Genomic DNA, 16,068 nt, shown 5'->3' with positions numbered 1-16,068 from the left:
GCCAATGAAGCCTTATATGTGGTGAGGAGCTCAGGTGTGCCAAGGAAGGACTTCGTATGACGGAGTATACCCAGTCGGCGACTGGCTTTGGAGGCCAGATTTGAAATGTGGTTTTCCCAAGAACGATCATGGCAGATAGTGAGACCCAAAAGCTTGAGTGACAGAACTTCTTGGAGAGGATTATTCAGAAAGTGGATGGGAGGGTTGTCCAGTCGGTCTTTTCGGAGAGACATCGTAAGAGTGTGAGATTTGTCAGGATTGAAAGACATGTTCCACTTGTTTGCCCAGTCTGATATTTTGTCCAGGTCTGCAGAGAGTGAGGAGGCTGCAGACTGCCGATCTGAAGGATGAGGAATGGAGCGGTAGAGAGTGGAGTCATCAGCAAAGAGATAGAGAGGATTTTCAAGAGAGTCGGAGAGATCATTGATGAAGACCAGAAAAAGCACAGGACCCAGAACACTGCCTTGGGGAACTCCAGCCTGAACAGGAGGAGGAGATGAGAGAAACCCATTCAGGGCCACACGTTGACTACGACTCGAGAGGAAGTCCGCCAGCCATGCGTGGAGATTACCATGGATACCAAAGGAGGAGAGTTTGGTGAGCAGAGCGGGGTGCCAGACGGTATCGAAGGCACGTGATATGTCAAGGGAGACAGCTCTAATTTCCTGTTTGGCATTGAGGACCTCTATCCATTGTTGAGACAGCAGAAGCAGCATGTCCAGAGTAGAGTGACTAGGTCTGAAACCAAATTGATGGTCAGAGATCAAGCCATCGGAGAAGAGGAAAGATTTCATATCCGAAGCAATGATGGATTCCATGACTTTGCTGATAATTGGGAGAAGGCTGATTGGTCTGCAGTTACTAGGATCTGTTTTTGCACCTTTTTTGTGTAAAGCGGTGATGTTCGCTGATTTCCAAGCAGATTGCAGATGACCTTGAGCAAAAGAGAGGGTGAAGAGAACAGAGAGAGGGAGTGAAAGAGCGGAAGAACAGGATTTTAGGACCCGTGGGCTGATGCCGTCAGGTCCAGTTGCAGAATCAGAGTCGAGGGTTGACAGAAACTTTTCCACCTTGTCAGGAGGAAAGGACACAGAGTCCAGGAGCAGCTGGGTACGACTGGGTACGGTGGGTACAGAGAGGGATGGGTTTGGGACGATAGCGATAGTAAGCCGCTTGTTAAGTGATAGTAAGCTGCTTCATAAGCGATAGTAAGCCGCTTGAGAGGCAGTCGGAAGCCGCTTGCAAAATGATAGTAAGCCACTGGATAAGCAATCTTAAGTTGCTTGGTACGTAATGGTAAGCCGCGTGGTCGGCGATAATAAGACCCTTGGTAAGCGTGAGAAAGCTGCTTGGTACACGATAGTAAGCTGTTTTGTAAGCAATAGTAAGCCACATTTTAAGTGAAGGTAAGCCGCTTGGTAAGCGATAGCAAGCCGCTTGGTAAGCGATAGTAAGCCGATTGGTAAGTGATAGCAAGCTGCTTGGTAAGCGATAGGAAGGTGCTTGGTAATGGAACACACTCCTGCATATTTGTTTTTGTTCTGGGGTTATTTACAGATTTAATGATTGAAAAACATCAGGAATGCAATTCTGTTCAATGAACATCCGTTGCCATGGTGATGAAGTGATGACGGAATGAATGAAAATGTTGCCTTATTTGAACCCAACGAGTGTCATCAACAAGTCCTCTATCGAGGAAGAAGAGGAATCTTTCAGAAACTGCCACAATTCTTCAACAGACTGAGATATCACAACGATGAAAACGATTTATTTTGTTTTATTTAATGGGAATGAAAAAGTTGCCTTATTCGTTCAATTGAAGGATATTAATGAAAACGAAATTTGAAATCAGCCGTTTATAATTATCAGTGTTCATCCAGTAAATGTTAATTCTTTTAATTGTGAATTATCTTGTTTTAATGTAAAGTTTTTACCATTATCATGAAAGCTTCGATCTCGTTATCCGTTGTCCCAGTTGTCCTCTCTGTCTCCATGGTTACAATCGTTCTCGTTGGCATGTGATTGAACGCACAATCGCTGTTCCTCTCATTGTTCGTGAGAAGAGAAACATGAAGGTTGTGTCTTGTCTCGTCGCGCTCTTTTTGCTCGGACTATCAACATTTACCATCTTTCACCCCATTTTCCACCATGCACGGGGTGACATCTCCAAAGAGGTGAGTTTTAAACGGAAGATTTATTCATGTATTTCCTCGGACATTTATCGACCAAGTTCTCAGTCCAATGATGTTGATAAAATGAATGTGGTGTCGATGTAACGGAGGCTTCATGGGACAAATGGCCTCCTTCTGCGTCAACGTTCCTATCACGTCCTTCATGTGTTCAAGTACCGAGAAGGTTCCATCTTTCCGACTCGTTCCGAAAAACCGAGGTTGTTCCTCAAAAACTAAACTCCACAAAAATGTCCACTTTGTACGTGGTCGTTGCGTGTTTCCTGGACGTTTTCGGTGTCTGCATTTGCGACGTGTCGACGTCATGCCGTAACGCATCCAAATTTGGCGCCCTTCCCTCAAGGTTTGAACGGAGGGTTCGTCTCGTGCGGTGGAACCTTCGAGGAGTTCACGGTCTCACATCCCGCGTTTGGTTATTGTGACGACGTTATGACGTGAGAAGAGGTTTATTTATTACCCTCGTCAGAGGAGAGAGTGTTGCACTTCAGGCATGGCAAGGCAGTGGTTCCCAAACCCGGGGTCGCGAAACAAATGAGGATCGCGAGGGTGTTCCTGAGGATCGCGAGGGTGTTCCTGAGGATCGCGAGGCTGTTCCTGAGGATCGCGAGGGTGTTCCTGAGGGTCGCGAGGGTGTTCCTGAGGATCGCGAGGGTGTTCCTGAGGATCGCGAGGTGTTCCTGAGGGTCGCGAGGATGTTCCTGAGGGTCGCGAGGGTGTTCCTGAGGATCGCGAGGGTGTTCCTGAGGGTCGCGAGGGTGTTCCTGAGGGTCGCGAGGGTGTTCCTGAGGATCGCGAGGGTGTTCCTGAGGGTCGCGAGGGTGTTCCTGAGGATCGCGAGGGTGTTCCTGAGGGTCGCGAGGGTGTCCCTGAGGGTCGCTAGGGTGTTCCTGAGGATCGCGAGGGTGTTCCTGAGGGTCGCGAGGGTGTTCCTGAGGGTCGCGGGACAGTCTTAAAAAAAAGTAATATGAGTGTTGTGAGGTGATTACTTCACTGGCACAATATGGAGGATTATTGAAATAGTAACGAAAGTGGAATTGTTGAGATTAATTAATCAATGCACTGTTGTTATTCGTTAAACTGTGTTCATCGGTGAAAATACCTAAAAGACTCTGAAGACCCAAAATACCCCAAACACCCAAAATACCCGAAGACCCAAAATACCCTGAAGACTGTAAAGACACAAAAGACCATGAAGACACATTACACAACAAGACCCCAAGGACTCTGAAGACCCAGAAGACCCCAAAGACTGAAAATACCCAATCGTCAAGCAGGCGCCATCTTGTCGAGCGACGTGTACCAGCAAATAAAGGTTGCTCCATGTACTTGACCCCAACGAGTGTCAACAAGTCCTCGATCAAGGAAGAAGACGAATCTGACAGAAACTGTCACAATACTTCAACAGACTGAGATGTTACAAAGATGAAAACGATGGTAAGCTGCTTGGTAACTGATAGCTAGCTGCTTGGTAAGCGTTAGTACGTCCCTTGGTAAGAGATCGAAAGCCGCTTGGTAAGTGACAGCATGCCCCTTGGTAAGCGATAGTAAGCCGCTTGTTAAGTGACAGTAAGCTGCTTCATAAGCGATTGTAAGCCTCTTGATAAGCAGTAGTAAGCCGCTGAATAAGCAATCGTAAGCCGCTTGGTACGTCATGGTAAGCCGCCTGGTAGGCGATAGTAAGATGCTTAGTCAGCGATAGTAAGCCACTTTGTAAGTGATGGTAAGCAGCTTGGTAAGCCCCTAGGTAAGCAATAGCAAGCCGCTTTGTAAGCAATAACAAGCCGCTTGGTAAGTGATAGTAAGCCCCTTGGTAAGTGATAGCAAGCCGCTTGGTAAGCAATAGTAAGTCGCTTGGTAAGCGATAGTACGCCCCTTGGTAAGCGACAGTAAGCCCCTTGGTAAGCGACAGTAAGCTGCTTGGTAAACGATAGTAAGTCGCTTGTTAAGCGATAGTAAGCCCATTGGTATGCGATAGTAAGCCGCTTGGTAAGTGATAGTAAGCCGTCAGAGGAGAGAGGAGAGAGTGTTGCATTTGAGTCCATTTGTTTGTCTGTTTGTTTATCCGCACAGAATAAATATGATTTTCTCTGCAACCGTTGGTCCGATTGACAGGAACTTTTCACCACAGGTGCAACTCCACCTGTAGAACTTTTTAAAAATGATAATTATGACTTCATTGGCCACTGGTTCGGCCACTATCTTGGAAAAACCGAAAAACTTTGCACCTCTATATCTCCGAAAGCGCTGAATAGAAAACATTGAGACATGGCTCATTGTAAAGAACTCTCCATGGGGAATAAAATATGTTAATGATGATGTCAAAGGTGCCTCCATGATGACGTCATAATTCGACAAGTATAAAACTTCATCCGATCAAGATGAAATTTCTTGAGCACAATCTAGGAATAAATTAGTTTAGAAAAAAAAGTGATGCAATAAATTATATTATTAACAAGAACGCCACTCAGTAGAGCGCATACTCCCGCCGTGGGTTTAGTTGGAATAATACGTTTTGTTTAACATCCCCTCTCCCCAAAACAATAAATGTAAAAGAAAGTAGGCCCTAACTGTCAGAGAATTTATTTTGATATATCTCGGAATTGGAGGAGAAAAACATCATTTAAGAATAAGAATAAAAGCTTTAATGCAGTAAAACAGAAAAAATCTTTCCCAAAAAAATTCCCCAAAACAATTCCTGGATTCGGAATAATATCCTGAGCTTCACCAAAAACTAATCAATTCTTCCTTATCCCAAGGGCAATCATCACACCAACTTTCATCCAAATCCGTTCAGAACTTTTCCAGATTTCTTGTTCACAAACACACGAACACACACACGCACACACACATGCACACACACACACACACACACACACACACGCACACACACGAACACACACACGCACACACACACGAACACACACACGCACACACACACATGGACGACACGATCGAATGCATTACTCCCTAGCGGGAGTAAATATACGGAAACAAATGGCGAGCGCTCATCATCAATGGGCTAACGAACATACTCGAAATTAAATTCCATATCAATTCGACTGTTAGAACCGACAGCCAACAGAACCCTTAATTGTGAAGTCACCAATGGGCGTGACTGCACGAGTGTGTGACGTCACAGAGCAACAGTTCTTTATCGCATTTGAAACATTGCTTCAAGATGGCGTGGACGTGTTTCTTTCTCGTTGCTTTGCTTTGCTGTATCATACGCTACTTCAACCTCGGTTACCTGCTGGTACTTCAACAGGTGAGCTTTAAACGAGAGGGAAGAATTACATGTACGTTTTAACTGGTTTGGAGGTGTGGTTTGAGAACCGAAGCTTCCAAGTGGATGGTGACATGTGCAGCTGGCTGCTCGTTTCCACCTCGCTGGAGCTGAGTTTTCTGAACCGAATGGTCGTGTGTGTGTGTGTGTGTGTGTGTGTGTGTGTGTGTGTGTGTGTGTGTGTGTGTGTGTGTGTGTGTGTGTGTGTCAATGTCAATGTCAATGTGTGACGTTGGTTGTTATCTCCACATGCGGGTTTCAGAGGTGGAACGGATTCCTGCCAGGTCTCGACACATCCACCTTTGTGTGTGTGCGTGTGTGCGTGCGTGTGTGCGTGCGTGCGTGTGTGTGTGTGTGTGTGTGTGTGTGTGCGTGTGTGTGTGTGTGTCATGTTTTTTGTGGAGTTAGACTTGAGCGTTCTGATGTGGAATGTGACACAACACAATGATCGTCATGACCTCCTGAGTTGATTCGGCTTTCAATGTTTTTAACACACATCATGTTCAGGTGTATAGAGAGAAGCTTAATAGGTCCTTCCATGGCATCTCTCGATAATTCCAGTAATCTCTGTGTGTCTGTGACCGCTGTTTCTCGACAACCACTGATCTAATCGAAACTTGCCAGCTATATTGCTGGGGACCTGAGGATGTGCCTTTTCAAGGTCGAGCGAAGACCGAAGCAACGGTGAAAGTTTTTTTTTAAAGTTTTTTTTTTTCACGTCCGGTCACGTCACGCTACGCAAGGTCACGCTGGAGCGAAGGAGCCGCCTGTGTGTTTGTTGTTTCTGCCTCGGGGTTTGAAAGGTTTTTGTTTTATTTTTCTTTCTTCTCTTCTCTTTGTGCTTCTCCTTGCGATGGAATAGCAAAAAGGCAAAATATGTTGGCGCTAATGGAATAATTGGCCAATAAAACTAATTTGCGATTAATCGTGACTGCGATATGCGAACTTCCGGACAGTGAGGACTACTTCCGGACAGTGAGGACTTAACTTCCGGACTTACGGATAGTGACGACTTACTGTCTCGATTGTATCTTACTACTATCTTACTTTCTTATCTATCTGTACTGTCGTATCTGGCTTATACTTACTGTCTATATACTTACTGTCTATACGAGTACCCGACTGCAAAGCCGCAATGAGCCGGCGACGCCAAAGCCTCTCGCCACGATTTTACCCTTCACTGCGGCATCAGTAGGTTAGGTAGTTGGTAGTATAGTAGGTAGGTGTAGTAGGTACCGCACCTTGTTCAAAATGACACCATTTGCATTCTGGATGAGATTAAAATTGATAAAATGTACTTCTTGATTAATTCGGTGAATTCCGTCTCAACTTCGGATATTTCCGGCCGTGAAAAACTATCCCCGACGGCCGTGAGATTTCTAAAAAAAAAATCTTCTTCAATTTTAGAATATTTGACGCCGTTTTCAGCGGCCGAAACGCGTAATAAGCTTAAAAAAAATATTTTTTAAATGCTCGAATCTCATTGGTTCCGGTGTTTGGTGACGATTTTCCTTGAAGATAACGAGGTTGGTCTTAACGTATTTTAATTACAAATTAGAGGTGCATTAGATTGTGAATCAAACAAAGACGGGTGAAAGAAATTCCTATTGAACGTTTATCAATTTGTTATGCATACTTCCGCATCCGCAAGATGGCGGCCTCCAATGCGCTTCGGAATTCTCAAGCCAAGGGATACAGCATGATCTGGTTTTCGACATAATACGTACGCGTTTATTGATAACACCGGCTTCGCCGGCTACTCGTACCGACTGCAAAGCTGCAATGAGCCGGCGAAGCCAAAGCCTCTTGCCACTATTTTACCCATCACTATGGCATCAGTAGGTTAGGTAGTTGGTAGTAGGGAGGTGTAGTAGGTACCGTACCTGGCAAGACTTGGTAAAAGAGAAGAGCCGACAGTCCTCCCCAATGGCAATACCTGCATACAATAAATGTCACAAGAAGCTTAAGGAAGTAACTATACGATGTGCTAGCTTAGGGCCTATTTTAAGAAATTTTAACTGGGCTTAACATACGTTTTCACAGCATGTGTGTCATCTTCTAACTTCAGTCGCTGTCAGGGCTGGTTCTCTCCTGGCACTGCGGCTTCCTCCACCAGAAGAAGTTAGCTTGCAGTGATTAATTCGGTGAATTCCATCTCAACTTTGGATATTTCCGGCCGTGAAAAACTATCCGTATTTCTAAACTAAATATGTAAACCGCTTATACCGTATTTCTGGCCGTGAAAAACTATCCCCTCCGGCCGCGATATTTCTAAAAAATAATTCTTCGTCAATTTTAGAATATTTGACGCTGTTTTCACCCTCCGAAACGCGTAATAAGCTTTAAAAAAATATTTTTCAAATGCTCGAATCTCATTGGTTCCGGTGTTTGGTGACGATTTTCGTTGAAGATAACGAGGTTGGTCTTAACGTATTTTAATTACAAATTAGAGGAGCATTAGATTGTGAATCAAAGAACGACGGGTGAAACAAACTCCTATTGAACTTTTTCGCAATTGTTTTATGCAAACTTCCGCATCCGGTCGATGGCGGCCTCCATTGCGTGATTTGGTTTTTAACTCTCATTGGGTCCGGTGTTTGGTGACGCATTTCATTGAAGATAACCAGGCCCATGCGACCCGAGGTTGGTCTTAAAGTATTTTAATAATAAATTAGAGGTGCATAAGATGGTGAATCAAACAATGACGGGTGAAAGAAACTCCTATTGAACGTTTTCAATTTGTTATGCATACTTCCGCATCCGCAAGATGGCGGCCTCCATTGCGCTTCGGAATTCTCAAGCCAAGGCATAATCAGGTTTTCGACAAAATACGTACGCGTTTATTGACAACACCGGCTTCGCCGGCTATTATAGATTGATTAGAGTTAAACACAATGCCCCAATCCATTCGTTGTTTACGAGAGCGAAGGAAGGAAACTGCGCGTCATGCTCGCGCTATAGAATCTGACGAAGCACGAGCTGCTCGCCTGACACGCGACGCCACGCGCGTGACAGGGCATCGTGCAGCTGAAACAGATGAAGAACGAGCTGCTCGCTTGGCAGAAAACACTGAACGCGAGGCACGGCGTCGTGCAGAAGAAATCCCTCGCCAGCGAGAAGACCGGCAAGTAAGGGATGCCCTGCGCCATCAGGACGTACACCGTGCGAGACTTGAGCAGGCTCACCGTGACAATCGCAACCTTGCTCGATACGATGATACCGATTTCTTCCGAGAGGAACTTCATGTTGAGTACAGGCACGCGTTGAGCAGTACGCACTTACGGGCACGCACTTGTTCAAAATAAACCACAAAAAGAATGATAACATTGTAACAAAGTAAATAATAATTAATACTAATAATATTAACACCAATAATAAGAGTAACATCTTTTGGCAGTAATAATAATAATAATAATAATAATAATTCATTTATTTTGTATAGCGCGTTTCATGAAGCCCAAAGGCGCTTTGACAGAGCGCAAAACATAATGCATAACAAAACATGAAAACAACAATTGCAAAAAGACAAGAATCAATCGGGAAATATTTAAAGCAAAAGGAGGGAGAAGGAAAAGTGATAGTCAGGGGTTAAATGCTGTGGGTTGAATGTTGAATGCAGTGCTGAACAGGTGGGTCTTGAGTGATGTTTTGAATGTGGTGAGTGAGGAGGAGTCTCTGATGGTGTGAGGTAGTGAGTTCCAGAGGGTGGGAGCAGCGATGGAGAAGGCCCTGTCCCCCCAGGATCTGAATTTGGTCTGGATGGGGGGGGGAGGGGGGGGGGGTCAGGAGGTTGGTACCAGCAGAGTGGAGGTTGCGGGTGGGAGTGTGTCTGGAGAGGAGGTCAGCCAGGTAGGATGGGGCCAGGTTATGGAGGGCTTTGTAGGTCAAGAGGAGGATTTTGTACTGGATTCTCTGGGAGATGGGGAGCCAGTGAAGCTTGTAAAGGACGGGGGTGATGTGGTCACGGGTCCGGGAATGGGTGAGTAGACGGGCAGCGGAGTTCTGAATGTATTGGAGTTTATTGGTGATTCTTGAGGGTGAACCATAGAGGAGGCTATTGCAGTAGTCCAGACGGGAGGTGATGAAGGCGTGGATGAGGGTTTCTGCAGCCGTGGAGGAGAGGGATGAGCGGAGACGGGCGATGTTTTTCAGGTGAAAGAAGGCTGTCTTTGTGATCTGTTTAGTGTATTTGTCGAAGGAGAGGGTTTGGTCAAAGATGACGCCAAGATTCCGGATGAGAGGGGAGGTGGATACTGGGATACCGTCGATGTTGAGGGCAAAGTTATGGGTGGATTTTGTGAGCGTTTTTGGGCCAATGATGATTATTTCAGATTTATCACAGTTAAGTTTGAGGAAGTTGATTTGAAGCCAGGATTTTATTTCAGAGATGCAGTTTGTCAGGATAGAGTGGGTGTCGGTGGAGACGGACTTGGTGGAGATGAAAAGCTGGATGTCATCGGCGAAGCAGTGGAATTGGAGACCATGACGGCGGATTAAGTGACCGAGGGGGGACAGGTAAAGGATGAAGAGGAGGGGGCCAAGAACTGAACCTTGGGGGACACCTAACGTGTAACGTGTAATAATAACGAACGTACAATCCTCCCAGCCCTGCCCAAGCTCATGATTCGTAAAATTTCGCAGAAATGCGACATAATATATAGACAGTCCTGAAGACATTCATTACATCGGCAGAGGAATAGACCGGCTCTGAAATGACTGGTAACCATGGTGACAATCTTTTAAAAATGACGGAATAACACTACAATTATAATGGGAAATATACGGAAACAAATGACGAGCGCTCATCATCAATGGGTTAAAGAACATACTCGAAATTAAATTCCATTTCAATTCGACTGTTAGAACCGACAGCCAACATAACCCTCAATTGTGAAGTCACCAATGGGCGTGACTGCATGAGTGTGTGACGTCACAGAGCGACAGTTCTTTATCGCATTTGAAACATTGCTTCAAGATGGCGAGGACGTGTTTCTTTCTCATTGCTTTGCTTTGCTTTGCTGTTTCATACTCTACTTCAACCTCGGTTACCTGCTAGAACTTCAACAGGTGAACTTTAAACGAGTGGGAAGATTTGCGTGTACGTTTTAACTGGTTTAGAGGTGTGGTTTGACAACCTTCCATGTGGATGGGGACATGTACAGCTGCTCGTTTCCACCTCGCTGGAGCTGAGTTTTCCGAACGGAATGGTCCTGCGTGTCTGTGTACGTGTGTTTGTCCGATTTCACGACCAATTGGTCCCAATGATTTTTCCTGATCCAATTTGTTTTTTGCTTCCATCTCTCTCATGTAGAAGCTGCCAGGATATTTCGGATACATCCCCGAGAGTCTTGTAAACCTCATTACGTTTCAGGTATGACGTCACACAACACTCCATCAACATGTGACAAATTTTCCATATCAGCAACAGTACACAAGTGTTTTATAAGAGGAGGTAAAATTCAAAGAGCACAGATATAAAGGACATAGCAGGTACCTTACAAACAGTTAGGGAAGTGGGAAAGGCAGGTGAGTCGGCTCGTCAGGAGGAAGATGTGGAATAACTTTGTATCACCTGAGTCGATATCTCTTACACCACCCACTTCCATAACATAAGGACCCTGTCCAGACAGAGATTATTACGTGGTGTTTTACCACCTTGTGTTTTACCACCTCCCCATCCACATACATCATTCGCCAAAAACATAAACAATCTCGTCAAGTACAATCGTCCACCATGTTGTTGTTCTGAGTGACCACATGTGCATCAGAAAGAGCTGATAGACAATTTGTATCGAGCTCTAAGCTTATATCGTACATATTTCCGGGTGGTACTTTCCCCTCGACAGTCAAACACAATTCAGGAAATTCACTTTGATAATCCTAGCCACCTGGGGTAAATGGTTAGGTGAGAGCGGATTTTGTTACACCCGGGGGTATATGAAACGGGGAAACCTAATACACACTTTGGTGGTTTTAAAATGACAGAATATGTCTTTATTATAAAAAAAAAATGAACATTGAAGACGACGCTGCTAAAAAAAAATACACCGCTCTAACGCATAACCACGAGTTTAAACTACATTTCAACAAATATGAAAACTATTTTCATATCACAATGTTAAATGTCGAATATATAGAAGATAATGTTTGAAAAAATGAGCCCTATCTTCCAATGGTAAAAAAATCCTTCAAAAAATTCCTGGATCGGGAATAATATCCTGAGCTTCACCAAAAACGAATCAATTCTTCCTTATCCCAAGGGCAATCATCCCACCAACTTTCATCCAAATCCGTTCAGAACTTTTCCAGATATATTGTTCACACACACACGAACACACACACACACACACACACGAACACACACACACACAAAAACACATTTTCCTGGGAATGAGAGACGTTTGTTCTTGGTTCGACTGTTTGACATTATCATCCGAACTTTTAACAAGTGACGTACCTGTTTGTGTCCCACAGAACGTTTGGGGATTTACTTTTTCCACCCTTCTGAAAATCTCCAACAAACTTCCAGTTCAACTCCGTTTTATCAAGGTACGGAAGCGTTCAATCCTCCACTTACTCATTTTCCTGGGAATGAAGAGACATCTGTTCGTAGTTTGTCTGTTTTACGTTATCATCCGAACTTATGGTGTTTGATGCTGGGATCCCAGGTTCAAATCCTTTATATAGGATTGTCGACAAACATTTCCTTCTTCTCCCCTGTCGGTCCAAATCCATTCATGACCATCAGAATTGATGGTGTTTTCTAGCTTTCTTGGCTGGTGTGGCTATTTATCCTCGTAGTCCACAAGTTGTGGTTGAGTCCAGTAATGTGGCAGTTATGAAAAGACGGGACAGTCTCACTGAAATCGTCACTAAACTGGTATAAAATTTTCTGCATAGAGCACGTGACCCTCTGTAATTTATAATTTCAGTGAAATAACTAATTGTCGACAATCCCTGGTTTTCCAGTTAAAGTCCAGATTAAACTAATCCCTGGTGTTGGGCTAGCGGCTAGGTTGCCGGCTTAGGATACCTAGGATCCTGGGTTCGAATCTCGGTCGATCGCCGAATTAACGCCAGGGGGGTTGACTCAGCCTGTCATCCTTCCGAGGTCGGCTAATTGAGTACCAGTTCACTGGTAATTCCCTGTTTGTCGTTGAAGGCAGCAAAAAGGGTTGGCGTCAGGAAGGGCATCCGGCCGTAAAACATTGCTTCAAAAAGGGGACCAAAAAACAACAACTACCACGGTCCCTGAAAAGGCCAACCCCCGCTTTGCGGGGAAAAATGGCCTCTAAACGGTGGTTTTAGTGAAATAACTAATTGTCGATTATTGATGTTCTTGCGTCTCCCACACAGAATCCCATCCTTGAGAAACGACAAGGATTTTTCGGGTCTTTGTGGGAAAACATCCTTCCCACCTCTTTCCTGAAGGTAATCACATGCTTCATTCTGGAAACAACAACAAACATTTTACCACCTTTTCCTTTTTTTTTCCATTGGGTTGCTTCACTCCTGTAACACGTGTACTTTAACCTCCTGAGATATAACCGCACACCAGGGCACATATTCGCACATACCGCCCACCAAAGCAGACACCCGAACATGTCCACACCACATATTAGGCCTTCACATCCACCTGGAAACCAGGCACCACCTCCTCCTACAAATACACATCATCAACTTTTGAGGGCCAAAAAACCCGTAGTCGTTGCAGCCAGATTAGTGTAATACTTGTGTGTAGTTGTATTTGGGTTTCCTGTGCAAGGCAAACAATTCTACTACACAGAACCCTCAATTACTTTACCCTTTGTTTGGAGAGAAATCTGCAACGTCCTTTCAACTTCCTTGATTATAGTAGTTATGTGCTTGGTTGTTGGATAGAGAAAGTGTGTGTGTGTGTGTGTGTGTGTGTGTGTGTGTGTGTGTACATCAATTGGTATGTAATAATTTTGAAGTGTTGGTGTGTTTGATGTGAAATAAATTTAACAAGTGATGTGTCTGTTTGTGTCCGACAGAACGTTTGGGGATTAACATCTTCCCTCCTTTTCGAAGTCTTTGACGGACTTCCACACCAAGTCCGTTTCTTCATCAAGGTGTGGAAGCATTCACTCCTCCACAAACACATTTTCCTGGGAATGAGAGACGTTTGTTCTTGGTTCGACTGTTTGGCGTTATCATCCGAACTTTTAACAAGTGATGCACCTGTTTGTGGCCTCCAGAACGTTTGCGGATTTACATTTTCCACCCTTCTGGAAATCTTCAACAAACTTCCAGCCCAACTACGTTTTATCAAGGTACGGAAGCGTTCAATCCTCCACTTACTCATTTTCCTGGGAATGAAGAGACATCTGTGCTTAGTTTGACTGTTTTACGTTATCATCCAAACTTATGATGTTTGATGCTGGAATCCCAGGTGAGAGCGCGTCACCCTCTGTCGTTCTTCACTTCAGGGAAATAACTGATTGTCCATTATTGATGTCCTTGTTTCTCTCACACAGAATCCCATCATTGAGAAACCACAAGGATTTTTAGAATCTTTGTGGGCAAACATGGCCAACATCTTTCCCACTTCTTTCCTGAAGGTAATCAAATGCTTCCTTCCAGAAACCACAACACACATTAATTGCACGGATTGCTTCACTCCTGAAACACGTGTATGGTTCTTTAATATCCTGGGACGCATTCTAATGCTGACTTTGTCTAGGGGGCGATATTATAACAAAACAGGTTAAAGGCAACACACACCTGTATGAATTGCTGAATACAGCAAGGTTCAGAAGAGCGATGAACTTCCCAACCATTTTATATTCAGATTTAGTGAATTATCTCATGACATTGGGAGGGAGGGGTGTTGCAGGGGTAGAGGGGATGCAGAGAAGAGGATGAGGACAGTAATGGGGGTGAGAGGGGAGGGAGTGTGGGAAAGAGAGGGGAGAGGGGTATAGGGAGGGATGAGAAGTTTCTTTCTGTATCCATCCTGACCACTCCGACATTCACTTTTGAAATGACAGGAGAACAGGCGTAAGTGATGCTGATGTCAGATTGTATTACACAACCAGGATATGTTGTCCTCTTTTTAGCCAAAATCCAACCTCCGTGGCCCTATGTTGCACCACCATTTTGCAGTGGACGGTATAAGTATCTCAGATATTTTGTTCTCAGCAAAACCACGAGTGCAACTCAATTTACCGATAAGTACATGAAATATTTTTTCTTTGATAGATTAACTGAAACTTTTCCCATCACGTGGGACGGGTACTCCTCATAGTTTATTTATAACCTGACCTGTGAGGATTATAGCTGTGAAATGCCACGTCGTGCATAATGAGTGTGTGGTGAAAGACGTTATTGAAAGACAGCAAAGTGAAGGAACAATAAAATTGGTTTATACAGTACGTGGAATCTCTGCATGTACTGTGAATTTTATTGTCAAAAGTTCTCCGAAAATGAAGCTCCCACTATGCCGCTCCGAAAACCCTCGAGCGCTGAAGGGCTACCTCAAGCCACAGCTTCCTGTCATATGGAGGTCAAATCCTAAGACTTGGATGACTGTATCGGTGTGCCAGATTTCTACATGGAGGGTGGTCTAAGGGGTGGCAAAACATATTGTATTATTGCATGAGTCTTGCATCTGCGCAGGACGGCCAAGGGCCTTGTCTACAAGGAGCAAAGCTTTGTCCGTGACATTATTCTCCTTGGTATTATTTTCAATTGAGCTGCAGAAGGCTTTAAGTGGGTTGGGGATTGGCATTCTATCATACGGGGCTTAAACCCATGTCATTATAAGAGGTATTTTCCATGGTCATTATTTTGTTTTAACGATGTGTATACATGTATCACACTGAAGATTATTGGTTTCATGTCGTTTATTGGCATATATCTCTTCTGCATATATTGTGGGATTGTGAGTTGGACAGACAACTGTGAAGGGCCATAACCTGCTTATGGTCACAAATTGTTTCCGTGCATGGCTACAATACTGGGTACATTAAGTGTTACATCTGAGTGGGAAAATAAAGTTTCAGGAAACGGTAAGTATGCCATATTATGTTGTTCTGTATATATTGGAGTATCTGAGTTTGAAGCATCAGACCTGCTGCATGCTTCGTTTTCACCAAAATGAAAAAGAGAGTGCACTTCACACGCTGGATTTGTGCATAACGCAGCACCGGATGACACGGACACGAAAACAAGTTCTGACGTCATCCGTGAACGAGTGGTCGTCTGCCAGCGAGTGACTGCTTTGCTGTCACAACAAATGGGACCCGCGTTACACATAATCAAGTTTCGAGCGATGCGGGTTTCTTTTCACTTTTGCTGGGATGTGATTGGTGCATAACGGGGCGGACACGAAAAAAAATACAAGATTATCGCGAAAAAAATATACTTTCTGATTGGTCGATTGAATAAGCATCAAGGGCATTATTCTTGAGGTATTTCTTTACCTACACAGCTAGTTCATTTCACGAGTCCTTCGTGATTTGAAAATGAAACTGACATCACAATTATTGTGAATTTGGTGGACACCAAGCGTTACGCACGAATCACTTATTTTACCATGCATTGTACATTTCAAGGAATTTTAGAAAATGTAAA

The sequence above is a fragment of the Myxine glutinosa genome, chromosome 12 (genome assembly GCF_964187855.1).
Source record: "Myxine glutinosa chromosome 12, kmMyxGlut1.1, whole genome shotgun sequence".
Taxonomy (NCBI): domain Eukaryota; kingdom Metazoa; phylum Chordata; class Myxini; order Myxiniformes; family Myxinidae; genus Myxine; species Myxine glutinosa.
Note: the sequence above shows the minus strand (reverse complement) of the source record.